The sequence below is a fragment of the Elephantulus edwardii genome, unplaced genomic scaffold, assembly GCF_000299155.1.
Source record: "Elephantulus edwardii isolate Elephantulus edwardi_28Jun2011 unplaced genomic scaffold, EleEdw1.0 scaffold00055, whole genome shotgun sequence".
NCBI lineage: Eukaryota > Metazoa > Chordata > Mammalia > Macroscelidea > Macroscelididae > Elephantulus > Elephantulus edwardii.
Window position 1 is genome coordinate 168,070 of NW_006399805.1, and position 9,975 is coordinate 178,044.

Below are 9,975 nucleotides of genomic sequence, written 5' to 3' on the forward strand. Positions count from 1 at the left end.
ATGGGGAGGCATCGGTCTGGTGGAAAGAACAGGCTCAGCAATAGGGGGCTGGGCTCTGTGACCTTGGCCAGGCTCTGCAATTGGCCTTGACCATTGTGCTCTAGGCCCCAAGTTTGGGCACGCTGTGCCCTCCTAGGCTCACGTGCACTTGAGTTCTTGATTTAAAACTGCTCCTTGGAGAGAACTGGAAATGAGATACTCAGTGACTCAGGCTCTTCTTGCAGCCAGGCGGACTCTCAACAGCCAGACAACCAGACACACATACGTACACACCGCCCCACCCCACCCCAAGCTGAAGGCATCAGGGATTTGGGTGGAAAATCAAGATCCAGCCCAGAAACAACATGCTCAAGGACCAGGGATTTTCTTCATTCTGTTGGGGGACCAAGTCCATCTATGCAGCCTGGGATGACTGCAGGGTGCTGGGTGCCCTGGCCCTCAAGAGCCTGCTCAGGAGCTCAGCTATTTCCCTTGCAAAAATGAAATTCAAATCTGAGATGGGATCCAGGCCCAGGAGGCAGCTGGCCACAGACAGGTCACACAGAGAGGCTTCTGCCTGAGCCCACCTTTTCACTCTGCTGAGCTTGGGTGGAAGGGCTTGTTGCCCCTTTGGCAGCCCTGAGGCCAGGCCTGGGGTGCACACAGGCCTCAGGCCACTCCCGGTTCCCCTGGCACAGCCAGGAGGCCAGCACATGCATTAGTAAGGGCCAGTGAGCCTGCTGGCCCAGCGCCCTGTTTCCAGAGCCCGGGAAACCCAAGCCAGAGCTGGGCCCCACACACCCCACCATGGTGGCTCCCCTCATCCCTTCACTACTCCGTCCATGCTCCTTCCACGGCTGCACAGCAAAATGAAGAGAAACACAAAAAAGCAGGTTTTCCCGTGACATCCTGAGGACGTAGTTACTGGCAGTGTCAATCCTTCTAGAGGTTTTCTGGGATGGAGAGATAGGAAAATGGCCCTGGTGGTCTCTTAGGACACCTGGGTGGGTCTTAGATTAGCAATGAACCATCTACTCAAAGGTCACCTCTGGTCCTGGAGTCCTGGGATGGGATCCCTGCTCTAACAGGTTCACCTGGAGAAGGGGGTACAAAGAAAGACCAAGCAAGGAGCCTGCTAATAGTGAGAGGGGTTGGGCTGGGGGCTCCTCGGGGGTGTCATGGTCAGGCCTGGAGGACAATAAGGTGCAGGAGGACAGAACAGGGGAGGGGGGCAAATGGCAAGTAGAGTAGGGGGCACTGGTTGAACTCTGACCAGGCCGAGGGAGGAGAGGGCCAAGAGAGGCCCCAGACTGGAGGCAGCCCCTCTTCCTTTGGGGGCCAGAGTGTGGGCCCTGGGTCCCGTCTGGATCTGCCTGATGGTTCCATCACTCTTCAGCAGTTCTGGGCATCCCCTCCGAGGGACCTAGGCTCTGACAGCTGCTCTGGGTGAGAAGGTGCCCCAGACACTTCCTTTAGGAGCCAGGTGCTTTAGGAGAAGGGCTGTCAGTGGGACATACCTCCCACTGAGGTTCGGTGGGAGAGGGGCACATACTGGGACAGAGAGTGGGCCCGGGACTGTGGCTGGTCACTGATCCTGCAAAGGCAGCCGCTCTCTACACACCCACTGTCGCCCTGAGTGTGACTGGGACAGGGCTGCCCATAGCTCATACCCATAGAGGCTGGTGTCCACTCATGCTGGCCTGGGACACAGGAACAGGGCCCAAGGCGGGATCAACAGAGGACTGGAGACCTAAGAAGGCTGAACTCCAGGCCAAAGCCCGCTGGGATCCCTGGGGATCAGAACTGGGTCCCACTGCACCTGGCTAGCCTTCCCCCCTTCACTCCTCCCTCATGTCCCACAGCCATGGGACCCGGCTGTAGGGCTGGGTTACAGAGTGGCCAGCAGACAAAGTGGCCTGAAACCCTGAACTCGATTGAGGAGAACCCTACCTGTCTCCAGAACTTGGTCCTTGCCTTGCCCCACTCCCCCAGGGAGAATGAGTGGCCCAGGCTTGGGGTCCCCTGAGGCTGGCAGGAGGGGAGGGGGAGGTGGCTCTCTCAGTGATCGTGAGTGAGGGGTATGAGCCCTCCTGAGAGGGGACCCTGCCCTCTGCTCACACCGGCTTCTGGCCAGCACAGCCACCCCGAGTCCCACACTCTGTTGGCTAATGCAGTCGCAGCTGGTCAGCATTGAATAATTCAGCAGAGCTGGGGTATCTTGACTCCTCGGAGAGGCCAACTGCTGCCCATGGCCCTCCACCTGAACCCTCGGGAGAGCCCGGCCTCCCTCAGGTTTCTTTGTATCCCGGGGAGCCTCACAGGTGCCCCCTATTTACCAGGTCTGGTCTGGCTCTCGCTTCCACCCCTCCCCGTGACCCTGCAAGGTCATCTTTGCCTTCCTCCTCCTCTGCCCACTCCTGTTCTATCATCGCCAGGTGTCTCCAGTAGTACCTGGTCTCTAATCCCCCCAAGTCCATCTGCACTTGTTGACTTTTTTCAGAAGTAGGCCCACTGGCTTTTCTTCCAAGGTTCCTCTGAGTTAACTTGAACCTCAGCCTTCAGCTAAGCAAGCACATGAACTCTGAAGATGTTAAATGTAGCCTATCTGCCCTTTTGTTACAGTTTCAGAACTCAGGTGCATCACAGAATGAAGGATGAGAACAATGACATTTAGTCTCTTGTACTGTTTTACTCTTTTAAAATGTTTTATTATGCTTTGTGTGAAATTTTACTGAGAAAGTGAATTTTCCAGTTAACGATCTACACACAGACTTCATATTGGCTGTAACCCCTGCCTGCAGCACATGAGCACACCTCTCTCCATCCCTCCCTCAGTGCCCTGATTCCATTCTTCTGCTTTCCTCATCACTTCATGTCTTCTAATCTTTGCTTTGGGGAAAAATTACAATTTTTAAAAATTATCGTGTTCTGTATCCTCGTCTGGTGAGTAGCATCTGGTGAATCTTCAAAATCCGTCTATACCTTTTGGCCTCCTATAGTTGATTGTTCCACATTCTTCATAGGTGTTATTTAATAGACTCATCTGCTACATAGCTGAGAGACTGTGGCTTCTGGAAATATGTTAGAAGGTTATTTTAGTGGAGAAGGGACTCCCTCCAGCCTCTTTCAGACCAGTCAGTCTTTCTTTTTTTGTTCTTATATATTTTTTCCCCATTCTGAGACCGTCTATCCATTGAGGTCCTGGTCAGGATGGCTAAGTGGCAGCGGGGCACCACTTAGTTCTTCTGATCTCTATTTTGCTCACTGGGACCATTTGTCCTTGGACAGATTTCCTGCTCGAGTCTTGGTTTTCTTCACTCTCCTTTGCTCCAGAGGAGACGAAACCAATAGATACTTCTCAAATGGTACTGTCAAGCTTTATGATTCCAGATGCTACACACACACACGATTCCAGGTGCTACACACAAGACTAGGATAGAGAACATCATCATTTAAAAAAATTATTTTTTAAAATTTATTTTTTATTGGCATTTGAGTAAATGTTTACAAATCTATTTTGTTTTTCATCCAACTGGTCATCACATTTTGTTCAGCAACATTAATTACAACAGCCACAGTGATTGCACTTTCCTCATTTCCTCCAGGTAATTCTGATTTCCATGAATACCTCTATACCTCTCTGTGTCTTTCTTGGGGATACTGTGATGTTCACCCCCTTATTCAATATTGCCTTTCCCTTCACTCATCTGTGGTTAAGTGCTGTCGAGTCGTAGAGGACTCATAGCGACCCTATGAATGGAAGACCTGAGCACTTAAATAACTTTCATTGTTTCTCCAAGTTCATAAAGTTCAAGCTATTTTGGAAGTGGATGCCACCCTTCTTGTCTTAATTTTTATTCCCAATGCCCTTCTTTTCCCATCTCTGGTAAACACCAAGAATGATTCTGTGTGTAAACCCTTTCTTAGCTTTTTAGAAGAATGCTTTTACAACATATGTCCTTTTGTGACTGACTTTTCCCTCCTAGCCTGGAGCCCACTAGAGGTTTCCATGTGTTTCCAGAATTCTTTATTGTGTTTTAGTCTGCACAGTACTCTGTTGTGTGAATGTATTATAGTTTCTTTATCCATTCCTATGTTGATGGACAGTTGTATTATTTCCATCTCTTTGCTATTGTTTTCAACACAAACAAGTCTGTACAATGAGGGTGCTCCTTAGAGGCAAGACTGGTGAAACCTGGGTTCATATACTTTAGGCATATTGTCAGAAGTATCAGTCCTTGGGGAGAGATGTCATGCAGGGAAAGGCGGAGGGTCAGAGAGAGAAAGGAAGACCCTAAACCAGGTGGATTGGCACAGTGACTGCAGCAATGGGTTCAAGTGTACAGAGATGGTGAGACTGGGGCCGGACATGGTCCTGACCTACAGTTCACAGAGCTGCGATCAGTCGTAATGGATCCAACAACTCCCAACAACAACTTTTCTTCACGAATTTGCGTATCATCCTTGCGCAGGGGCCATGCTAATCTTCTCTGTATCGTTCCAATTTTAGTATATGTGCTGCTGAAGCGAGCACAACAACTTTTCTATTGTCAATAATGTGGCAATGAATATGGGCATTATTGCTATTTATTTGTGTCATGTCCCTACTCTTATTTTTTCCAGATTTATGCCTAGTAGAGGAATTGCTAGGTCAAACGGTATTATTTCCAACTTTTGAAGGAAGCACCAAACTCTTCCAATTATATTCCCACCAGCAGTGTGAGATCCAAATTCTCCACTGTCACCAAGCATTTGTTTTCTGTCTCGTTTGTTCACCTTCGCTATTGCTGCTTGAGTGAAACCATTTCTCAATTGAAGAATTGGTGCCTTCTAAGTTGTGGTGTTGGAGAAGAGTACTGAATTCTCAAGTCTTTGTGGTGGTGGTATGTGCTGTAGAACTGCTTGTGACTCATAGTGACCCTATGTACAAAAGCCCTGAAACCTGCTCTGTCCTGTGCCAACTTGACTGTCTCTGACACACCTGCACTCATTACCCCAGTCATTATATCAGTCCATCTCATCTCCTTCCCTCCACCCTTCCAAGCATGATGTCCCTCTTCAAGGACCAGTCCCTCCTTGCCCAAAGTAAGCTAGATGAAGCCTCAGAATCCTTGCCTCCAAGGAGCAGGCTGGCTTCACTCTCTCTAGGATGAATCTGTTTGTTCTTCTGGCAGTCCATTGTACATTCAACACCCTTCTCCAGCACTACAGCTCAAATGCATCAATTCTATAATCCCTAGTCACTGTCCAGCTCTCTGATCATAACAAGCAATTGCAAAGACTATGACCTGGATCAGGCGCACCTTAGTCTCTAGACTGACATTGTTGCTCTCCAGTACTCAGGCGAGGTCCCTGACAGCCGACTTTCCCAGTGCAATTCGTCTTTTGATTTCCTGGGTGCTGGTACCAAGAGTGTTGATTGTGGAGCCAAGCAAACTAAACCTGTTCACAATACTCCATTTTGTGAATGTACCATAGTTTTTCAGCCATTCATCAATTTGTAGACATTTGGATTGTTTCCGACTCTTTGCTACTATAATTAATGCTGCAGTAAACATAGATGCATGTCGGTTTGTGTATGTTTATTTCATTTCTTTTTATTCCATTTATGAATGAAGCTTTACAAATAATATTGATTTTTCATACAATCATCCATAGGCATTTTGTTTTATACCATTTGTTGCCATTGATTAATATAATGAACTAATTATAATGTCTAATCACCTCTTATTGGATATTGCCTTTCCCTTCATCCACTTGTCTATAAATGGAATCATACAATATGTGGCTTTTTTTGCTTAGCATAATGTTTTCAGGCTATTACATGCAGTGGCACACATCACTACTTCATTTCTTTTTATGGTTGAGAAATAGTCCATTGCATGCATGCATTACACTTTGCTTATACATTTATCAGGTGAAGAATATTTGGGTTGCTTTTACTTTTTATCTTTTAGAAAGAATGTATCTACGAAGTACACATTTGTATGTATATATTCTTAGTTCTTTATTCAGGGAGCTCTGATAGGTTAGTGGCCAGGAGTTGCACTGCCAACCCAAAGGCAGTCGGAATCCACCAGCCGCTCTAAGGAAGAAAGACGGGCTCTCTTCTCCCGTGTGTTTGTAGCCTCTGAAAACTAGCAGGAGGGTCAGTTATGAGTCCTTTCCAACTCGGCAGCACTAACAATAACAACAACAACGTCTTTATTTACCTTGGTCAACTTACACTGACTTCACTCATATTTGAGATAGTCCTTCGCATTACTAAAACTAACAAGTGTTTACTACCTAGAAAGTGATTCCTCCTCCTCCTCTTCCCCCTCTGGTAACCATCAGTGAATTTTGCTTTCCGTGTATCTTTGTACTTCTGTGTGTGTCCTTGACTATTTATAGTAACAGGACCATACAGTATTTGTCTTCTGTGAGTGACTTAGTCACCCTGCATAATGTACTACAGAGTCACCCATGTAATGGGATGTTTTGTGAGCTCCTCGCTATTCTTCATAGTTGCGTACTATTTCATTGTATATATGTAGCACAATTTGTTTATCCATTCATGCACAGATAGGCACTTGGTGACTGGAAAATAAGGCCTTGGTAATGGAAACAATGCTTGAGATACAGATAATTTTGTATAACCAGCAACTTTATTAATTATAAGTCTCTTTCAAACAATAAATTTTGATTATACATGTGGACCTTGGTAGATGGAAACAAATCAACTACCTCTGTGGACAAAGATAATGGAAAAACTTGGTCATCAGTTAAAACAAGGCCAGCAGCCAACTTAGACTGTCATTCTTATGTCAGTTCAAGTTGAAGCTGAAGAACAACAAACCCATGAGAGCCAAAATGCAACTTTGAATATATTTCATCTGAATTTAGAGATCATCTCAAGAGTAAACTTGATGCACTGAATAATAATGACTGAAGACCATAAGAATTGTAAGATGACATCATATATGAAGAGCAAAAGGCCATTTAAGAAAAACAGGAAACAAAGGAAAAAGACCAACGTTGATGTCAGAAGAGGCTTGAACTTTCTGTAGAAGGCAGAGAGAAAGCAGAGGATTCTCCGGCAGGCTCTCACTTTGTTCCTTTGTGAATTCAGAGCAGAGCCAAGTGAGGCCACAGGGGTACAGCAGAAGGAGGAGGGAGGGGGCTCCCAACACCACAGGGAGGGGAATGAAGAGAGAGTACTGATAGTTCAGCCTGCCCAGCACCTGTCCCCATCCTGAGCTAACAGGTGTCCACTGCAGCTTCACGGCCTCAATGGATGTTAAACCCCGAGCTCTGTGCCAGGAACAAGAAAGCATTAGCCATTGTTCCTGTTATTTTTGTTATTAACAGGGAGACTTTCTGGGTTGTGTTTTAATCCTGCACCACTCAGGCAGAGATCTACAGCTTTCCTTGCCCCCCTGAGACAATTTCAGGAGAGGCTCCGCCAGGCCTCCAGCTCTCCTGCTGCCTTTAACTCGCCCTTTCCACCCCAGCCAACGTCCAAAGTGTGTGAGGATGGTGTGGGATCAGCCAGGGCTTTGTTCTGTATGTGGAGTTACTATGAGAGTCAATTTAATTGCACAGAACAACAATGGCTAATCATAACAAGCATCTTTTCATGTATTTGTTGATGGTCAAATGTGCTTTTTTGAAGAAGTATCTGCTCATGACATTTGTATTATGTACTAGATATTAGTCAGGACTTAAAAAAATGTATAGGATTCTTAATCACAAATGACAGTAAATCAGTGTTACCTAGCTTCCTGTCATGAGGCACAGATAGTGAGGTGAGAGTGGAAGTGTGTGTGAATCAGGTTTCCAAGAAATGCCTTAAAAGAAGTTGTCAGCTGGAAGTGAATACCTTTTCTTCTTCCTTCCTTCTGTGGCATGGAACTTGGCGTATGACTTCTGGAGCTCTGGTGTCTATCTTGAAACCATAAAGTGACTTTGCAATGGAGGCCAAAAGTAGTCTGGCAGAGTGGAAAGATTAGGAAGTTAATTTCCCACTCCACTGTTGGCCTAGTGCTAAGAAGTCGCACTGCAGTCTCAAACGCACAGGGTTCAAATCCACCAGCTGCTCCACAGGAGATGTGCAATTTACTGCCTCTCAAAACCCTGAGGAGGGTCAGCTATGGGTCGGTTTTGAATCAGTGGCACACAACAACTGTTATTTCAACTCTTTATTGGCTCATTTAATAGAAAAAGTGTGTCTCATATATTTTGGACAGGTTATCAAGGGGGACCAGGCCCCAGGAAAGGACATCATGATTGATAAAGTAGCAGATCTGTGGATAAGAGGAAGACCTTTAGTGAGATGGACAGAGGAGTGAGGAGATGGTGCAAGCATGCACATGTTTCATTCTGCTCTAGGGCAGTTGTTGGGAACTGGAACCAACTTGATGCACTAACAACAACAACAACAGCCTAAGAGAAGACAAAGTTTTAAAAGCACTGGCTAAAACATGGTAGAAACTCATTCTCTTCTTTATATAAAATAAACCCAGTGATAAATAATCCAAGGTAAACTGTGGTTCCTGAAAATTGCAGTGTGTCAGGTATATCTCTTGCTGTGAAAGAAATCATACCCCAAAAGTTGAGGTTTCACATAACAAACATGTATTTTCTATTTCCTGGGTTCTGGGGGTCAGACAGCTATGTCCAGGGTGCCTCTGGTCCATTTGCTCTTTTGGCCTAGGTTCCTCTTCCACAACCATCCACATGGTTGCTAGCTCTGGACGTCATCTGCAGTGAGTTGGCAGGCCAGCTCCATGCTGGTTTTAGGGCTTCACTCTCTTCATAGAGCTGCTCAAAGTATATCAGCTGGCCTCCCCCGGAGCTAGTGACCCAAAAGTGAGTGGCTTTCTGCTGTCCCTGCCTGGCCTCACCTCTTCCTGCGCCTCAGAGCCCTCTTTATGGAGGGGGCACCTCGGATGGCAGCCTCACTTCTCTCCCTCATCTTCTCTGGAGCCTTGCGAGCACCAGTGATGCTTGGCATAGCCCCAAGCTACTTTTCAACCTCTTTTCTGTCTTGTAATGACCAGAACTCTGACCACTTCCAGGGAAATCCCTTTCACTCCCACCTGACTGCAGATCCCAGACTCCTCTTCTGGGCTGCCTGGTACCTGGTCCCTTCTCCAATTTTCCCCCCATTTAACCAGGCCCTGGCCAAGTCCCCTTCCTCCAGGAAGCCTCCTTGTGATGCATGGACTTTCAAGAACCTCAGCCTTTCCTGGCTTAAAGGTCAGCTGGGAAGATGGGATGGGGTAGCATGGTAGCCCCTTCTGGTCTGTTGTGCTTGGCACAGTGGTGCAAACACATCGCTTTGCACTGAACTCCCCTTCCACTTGGGCAGAGAGAAGAGGGGTGTCTTCCTCTGGATTGGTCAGTTAAGGCCTAGGGTGTCTGGTTTTGCTTTCAGCATCCTCTCCTCTCAGGCCTGGGCACTTTCCAACCTTCAGCACTGTAGGTAGAACAGAAGACATGGTTGGAACACATGGCCCGGGCCATTGGGGATGACCTTGTGACCATGCTGTCCCCAGGCCAGCTGTCTAGATGCGCCCACTCATCCCCGGCCCCTCTCATTTCTAATCTCAGTCTGCGACCCTGCAGCATGCCCCCCCTCGCAGTGGTGGATCTGGGGACACGGAGATGGCAAAGTGCTGGGGCACCACTGCGGATGGCCCTGAGCAGGGCTCCATGGCCGTCTGTGGGGTCAGCACGTGGCGATTTAAAAGGCGCGTTAGAGGCCATTCCTTAGGACCCCCCCTTCCCGCTGTGTAAGCAGCTCCATCCGTGCTGGCCCCCCCACGAGCCCCAGCGAAGGGGACCCTCTGGGGTGGGTGCCCAGGTCAGAGGGGCCAGAGACCCTGCGTCCTCCCGAGGGCGGGGTCAAGGCCGAAGACCCCGGGCGTGGACGAGGGCCAGGAGGGCCAAGCTGAGGGACTCTCGGGGGAGGGATGACGCCGAAGGAACCCCGAAACCCCCCACGAGGGCCAA